The following is a 7,224-nucleotide window of genomic DNA, read 5'->3' as shown; positions in this document are numbered from 1 at the left end:
AAATAGCCTGGCTGCTGATTACGCCCAGCCAGACAGCCGGGCGATTAGAAGATCCCAGCGGGACGCGCTGTGCATCCGGGAGGCTTTGAAAGCCAGGTTCCTGACTGAGCAGGGTATCCAGTGACTGTTAAGTTTGTGGACACAGATGCTGAAACTGCCCCCGTTTCTTTACCCAGTTACTGTTGACTATCCTTCCAAGATACATACCCCCTTCACCACCTTCCCAAAAAATAAAATATGTTCCATTTTGTTAATGAACACCGTTGTCTTTATTACTGTTTTCGCGGGAATGTTTTAAACCGGGGACGCAGACTGTGGCGGGGGGCTGGTTTAGTGTTATGATGCAAATGATGCTTCTAAACTCCGGGAATGACAGGCTCCGCAGTGGTGGACTGCTTGTTTCAACGGAGCCTGCCAGCAGTCCTGGGCGGGACCGCGTGTATGTGTCGGCCAAGTGACTTTCTGGCAGGGGGAGGAGGGTTACAGATCCCCTGCTGCGTGGCTCTGTGATCCAGGATAAGGACCGCGGCATAAGATCTCTAACTGCCCTGCCCCGCCACAAAGTCACAGATCAACCCCCCCGCCCCCTAGAACATGAAAAGCACCTCCCAGACTGACCAGGGTAACTGGTGACTGCACTGTGTATGTGTCCTGATGCTGGACCTGCCCCCGCCTCTGTACCCTGCTAAAGGTGACTGTCCTGTCCAATTACCAAACCCCTTCACCCCCTTCAGACAGACTCTCCTCTAAAAGAAAATCTTGGAAACAGTACTTAACAGAAACGAATATTTTATTATGAACCACACATGAAACGGGGGGGGGGGGGGGAACTTGGACAGGGGCTTGTGTGAGGTGGGTAGGAAAGGACTTTTCAAACTTTGGGGAACGAGAGCCTTCTAGTGCTAGAGCAGTCTGCAGGGGTTGACTGAAAGTTTTAACGGCCCTTGCCGCCCCTCCTTCTTTGCACTTTGGGTGAGGGGGGTGTGGGACTTTGTGGCGGGGGAGGGCGGTTAGAGATAGACTGCAGCGGGGCTCTGTCCTCCTGCCTCCGGTCTTGCAGAACATCCACAAGGCGCCGGAGCGTGTCCGTTTGCTCCCTCATTAGTCCAAGCGGCGTTTGAGTCGCCTGCTGGTCTTCCTGACGCCACCTCTCCTCCCGTTCCATGATTGCTCGGTGCATTTGGGACATGTTCTCCCTCCACTGTGTCTGCTGGGCTGCCTGGGCTCTTGAGCAGTCCATTAGTTCTGAGAACATGTCTTCACGCGTCTTCTTCTTCCTCCTCCTAATCTGCGCTAGCCTCTGGGAGTGTGATGCCAGGCTGTGTTGGGAGACAGTCGCAGATGTGTCTGTGGGAATGGGAAAAAGGGAGTGAATTCCTGAGACAGATAAATGAAGTTGTGAACAAAGAACATAGTCTTTCTCTGTGAACAAGACCATGCACTGCACCTCTCACATGCGCACTCAGGACAAGGTCGAATTTTCGGCCCTCGCCTTCAGTGCCTGGGGTCTTGCAGTTGCGATCTGAGAAGCGGGGCAGGACACCTGAACTTTTGTAGCAAGCAAACATGGTAAGCCGTAGACTTGTGGCAGCTTAAAACTTTAAGAGTAGCACTGGGCTCCTTTCGCATTGAAAGCAATGCCAGTCTCTGCTGGCAGCAATCAGGGAAGCATGAGCTCTGCCCCTGTCCCACCACCTCGCGGCTGTCCCAGGGAAAGATCCCTGTATGCTGCCCCTCTGCCGCCTCCACCGCGTGGCTGTAAAGCAGTCCCAATACTAACATTCCCCTCCCTAATTCAAAGCAGGGCGTCATGTGCGACATCACGCTGATGAGGATCTCGGAGAGCGACAGGGAACGGATGCTCCGGGAGAGCATGCAGAAACCAGGGCCGTATGCTGCCATGCTCTGCCGTGCGATGATCCCAGACTACTTGATAGAGTCATGGCGTGGGAACGTGTCGTACCACGGTGGACCTAACAAGATCGCCCTGCCACGGAACCTGATGCACAGGCTTGAGCACTACCTCCAGGAGAGCTATGCTGAGATCTCCCATGAGGATTTTGTGTCAATTCCCGGACATATAGACCGTATTTTGGTTTAGCTGTACTGGAAGGGACTACAGAGTGGAGCGTCCTGTTGTTGCCTAATCATGAAAATCCGGACATTACTTGATTTTTTTTACATAGTTGGGACTAAATAGTTGCCTAAGGCAAAGAAATCATGAACAACCAATTGTTGATATTATAAATATTCCTGTTGTGTTATAAATAAAAGTTTATATGTTTAAATGACTGAATGAAAACCCCATTGTTAATAATATAAATATTCCAGCTATGTTAAAAATAAATGTTTAGATGTTTAAAGCACTTACTGCTTGATCCTTCCCCTGATTCGGTGTCCGGGGTAACGGATGGGGATGGTTGGTAGGGGATCTCGGTAAGGGTGATGAAGAGCTCCTGGCTGTCGGGGAAATCAGCGGTGCAAGCGCTGTCGACTGCCTCGTCCTCCTCATCTCCTTCCTCATCTTCCCCGTCCGCTAACATTTCCGACAAGGAACCGGCCGTGGACAATATCCCATCCTCAGAGTCCACGGTCAGTGGTGGGGTAGTGGTGGCGGCCGCACCTAGGATGGAATGCAGTGCCTCGTAGAAACGGGATGTGTGGGGCTGTGATCCGGAGCGTCCGTTTGCCTCTTTGGTCTTCTGGTAGCCTTGTCTCAGCTCCTTGATTTTCACGCGGCACTGCGTTGCATCCCGGCTGTATCCTCTCTCTGCCATGGCTTTAGAGATCTTCTCGTAGATCTTTGCATTCCTTCTTTTGGAGCGCAGCTCGGAAAGCACGGACTCATCGCCCCACACAGCGATGAGATCCAAGACTTCCCGATCAGTCCATGCTGGGGCCCTCTTTCTATTCTGGGATTGCATGGCCATCTCTGCTGGAGAGCTCTGCATCGTTGCCAGTGCTGCTGAGCTCGCCACGCTGTCCAAACAGGAAATGAGATTCAAACTGCCCAGACAGGAAAAGGAATTCAAATTTTCCCGGGGCTTTTCCTGTGTGGCTGGTCAGAGCATCCAAGCTCGAACTGCTGTCCAGAGCGTCAACAGAGTGGTGCACTGTGGGATAGCTCCCGGAGCTATTACCGTCGATTTCCATCCACACCTAGCCTAATTCGATATTGCCATTTCGAATTTAGCGCTACTCCTCTCGTTGAGGAGGAGTACAGAAGTCGAATTTAAGAGACCTCTATGTCGAACTAAATAGCTTCGTGGTGTGGACGGGTGCAGGGTTAATTCGATGTAACGGCGCTAAATTCGACATAAACTCCTAGTGTAGACCAGGCCCAAGTTTTGTTCCTTTACACTCATGTTAACAGTGCAGAGATAATGCAGCTGAAACAGAGTGAGCTTCAAAGAGAGGTTCTCAAATATTACACCTTTCACACAATTAATTCCTAATATATTACTATTCACGCTTCTGCTACCTTACTATCAACAGCTAGTTGAAGACTTATTAACAGAAAAGGAGGCCTATTGGAAATGACATGAATTTTTCTAATGCAATCATGTCCAGGGAAGGTGAAAGAAGAGGGATAAACCAGATTCAATTTAACTCCCAAACTATGCAACCTTGCTTCACCTGCTCCTTCAAAAGGTTTAGGAAAGAGTACTGGCTTATATGAAAATCTGACACCATCTGTAACAAGCTTCTGGTATATAGGAGTGTTGTCAAGAAACTGAAGTGAAAATGCCGTCTTGTTTGTGTATTTTCTTCCTAGGAACCACCATGTCCAGACAAGGGACTGTTCCCCTTCTGCCCACCAATTGGAGGCAGACCAATTCCAGAACAATATTATTTTTCCTCTTTAGAAGACAACGACATTAAAGTTAAGTACTATTTGATTCCAGTCATTTCCAACAGAGCCTTAATAAGAGATTAGGGGATACTTCTTTAGAAAATAAACCAATCTTCTCCTTCAAATTACTTAAGGGAGAGTTGGACTGTCAGATGTGGGGGATACTAGAAAAGATACAAGCCTGAATGAAATTTCCTATTAATTGTTTATTTATACTATAGGAGGGCCTAAATACCAAGAGCATAATCAGGGCCCCATTGTGCAGACACCATTGTAATACTTGGACACAACAGACCTACTTCTGTATGTGAAGCACAGGAGAGCACGGATCATACAAAACAGTAAACATTACATGCAGTGTACCTGTCTTAGTTTCCTTACCACACCAGGGTATTCTTTGGGATCAAGTCAGAGTCCCTTGGGTTGCACAGAGTTCTTAGAGCCATCTCGGCTCAGAAAAGCAGGCAGGGCCCCCCTGCATCATAGGGCTTCTACATTTTGGGTGATTTTGCTCCCTCCTGCTCTCAAAGCCTCCTCCTTGTCTGGTTCTCCGTGTTTCTGTGCAGCTTGCTATTTTAAATCCACCCTGGCTTCCTTTAGTCTGTCTTTTGGGTAATTTTCCATTGCTCTTTCCTTTCCCCTTCCCTTCAGGTGAGTCAGCTAAGCCGATTTCCTAAGAATGCAGCTCACCCATTGTTCAGAGGGTTTGTTCCTGAATAGAGTCATGGAGTCCTAAGCACCATCCTATTATATTTCTGCCTGATGTGAACCTGCTACAGGATCTGTCAGCAATAATATATCTACATGCATATAGGCACAGCAGGTTTTCATAGTACAACTTCCCAAGATGGACCAGAATTCATAAATTGTACAGACATACTCCCAATCCATCACATTTCTCCCTTATTGAAAGCACTCTTGCTTGATTACTTGACCGGTACTCCAGGGATGTTTTGGCACCCCACCTTCAGACAGCACATCTTGTGTAACTACTTATTAATTCTAACTTAATACATGCATTCAGTCATTAAACAGTTCCAATGATCATGAAAACATCATAGTTAGGCTCCTACCTACATTATATAAATCTCCTCACTCATTATGCTAGGGAAGGGGGACTAGCTGCAGAGTTAGCAGGCCCCCATATGCTAGTCACCCCAGTATTTCTGATTGGCTGGGGTGATCCCAAGATCCTTGGGTCTCCTTCTGTGAGAAGAGTGGTCCTGGTGCTGGGGCGAGGTGGAATCTACTCACTTTCCCCCAAGCCCAGTTCCCATCTTCACACCTCCTGGGGAGAGGTGAGGTGTGTTTCCCCCTCCATCTCCCTCAAGTTTAATTACATCATGACCAAATAACCAGAAGCTAGAGATTAAAGGGAACTTTTCCACCTCCTTTTAATTTACACTCCCCCAGTGATTGTTTCACACCCAGCTGGAGCTTTTCCCACCCTTTGGTGAGTATCATGAATGTGGCAGCATTTTTTACCACTCTTAGCCTCACTCGCTCCAGGGGAGTTCTGACACTTGGTACCTTTTGTCTGTGCCTGAGTTTCTCTTTTCCTGCAGAGTTTTGAATCATAGCATCTGTCAGTTGTGCAATAGTCTTCCCTGCTCCCAGAGGAGGTCTGGTCCAGAGCATCTCCTAGCCGTACCAGTATCTCGCTGCTCCCAGCTGAAATCTGGGCCACAGACACAGTCAGCATTGACTTAGTTTCCCAGGTGAGGGTAGACAGAGATCTCACCCCACAGCCACTGATTCTGGCCTTGACAGTTTGTACCTGAACCTTCAGAGGTTAACCATATTACATCATTACGCAGATTAACACATCAAGTGAAATAACCTCCCATGCTCCCACAGTCAGTCCCAGAACATCCTTTGGTGTCCATATTGACTCAGGCTAAAGGCAGAGCAATGGGATTCATTCTACCCCAACCTGATTGCCTATTAGCCCCTGTTTAGGCATGTTGTATGTCCTTCTTCCTTGATCCCAGGGGCATGACTTGACTCTCTTCTCCTCTTTGAGCCAGCTGTGTTTGACCTGGTCAACAAGGTTCTGTTGATCCAATTTGATCTGCTGGCCACCAGCTCCAACCATCTCTCCTCCAAGAACATTAATTTCCACTCCAGCATCCACAGCTCTGGACCTCTCGCCCTTCCTGTTACATCTGCTGAATTTTCAGTGGAACAGTCTCTGGCACTATCTCTTCGGTCAACTGCTTGCCTTGCAGGAGAAAAAGGGAGCCCTTCCAGCTTATGGTCTGGAGCCAGTGCCCCATCCTGCCTCAAGGCATGAGCACCGCATGGTCACCTACTCAGATTTCTGCTGATCAGCAGCAATGCACACATGCTCAGAAGCTGCTCTTTCATGAGGTGTTCATAATTCATACTTGCTAATTAATTTAAACCTGAGACAAACTAACAGACCTGCTCCCGACTTTCAGTGTAGAGCAAAAGTATAATCCCCCACCAAAAGCGTCTTAAAAAAAACTTCACAGATTAACTTGTAGATCCCATCTCTGCTACCATTCTGTCATAGACCCTAGCAAGCACCCCCTCTTGGACACCTATTAGGACTGTTCTGAGGGGAATCCAGAGCAGCAGAGGCTTAAATGTTCCAATCACCTGTAACAAATGTTAACGGGGAAAGAATCAAAAGGGAAACAAAAGGGCTGAATTAGTCCAAAGAAAAAGGCCTAGTGATGTCACTCAGGGACTGTGCTGAAATCATGTCTGGTAAACAAAAGTAGCATGGGGCCAGAAATCAATGGTCCTAAACTGGTGTGTTGCAAATTAGGCCTAATTAGTGAACAAAATGAGGGCATGGGCTATTCTGGTTACCACTCCCTTTTAGGATCCTTAAAAATAAAGAAACTTTGGGGAGAAATCATGATTTCAGAGATGTATCTGCTGGCTGGAAGACAGGAGGACTGGGAGGAACAAGCTTCACCGTCATGGCTACAACCCCCCCAGTCTCCTGGGGCCCCAGGATCCACCATAACACTGTGCGACATTCACCATTCTCATCATGAGAGATAGCCTGACCAGACTGAATGACAGACAAAGAAGGACTCCAGTATCACCGCCTCCACTGAATCTGGCTAATCCTGACCACCATCTGAACTGTAAGTCTGTCATGCCCCTTCCCACATGCATCCTTTTCCTTACCCACCTCCTTTCTTCTCTTTCCTATCTCTCTCCTTTTGTCTTTTGTTCAATAACAGTCTGGCTTAGCTGGCCAAGACTATTTTGCAACACAGCTATAAGCCTATGACCAGAAAGTTAGTGAAAAACAATGCCCTAAACCTCCTGCCGGGTATAGGAGTGTCTGATAAGAATATGTGCTGTGCCTGTGTTTCTCCAGCAATGAGGGT

This window comes from Emys orbicularis, chromosome 1, assembly GCF_028017835.1.
Source record: "Emys orbicularis isolate rEmyOrb1 chromosome 1, rEmyOrb1.hap1, whole genome shotgun sequence".
NCBI lineage: Eukaryota > Metazoa > Chordata > Testudines > Emydidae > Emys > Emys orbicularis.
Note: the sequence above shows the minus strand (reverse complement) of the source record.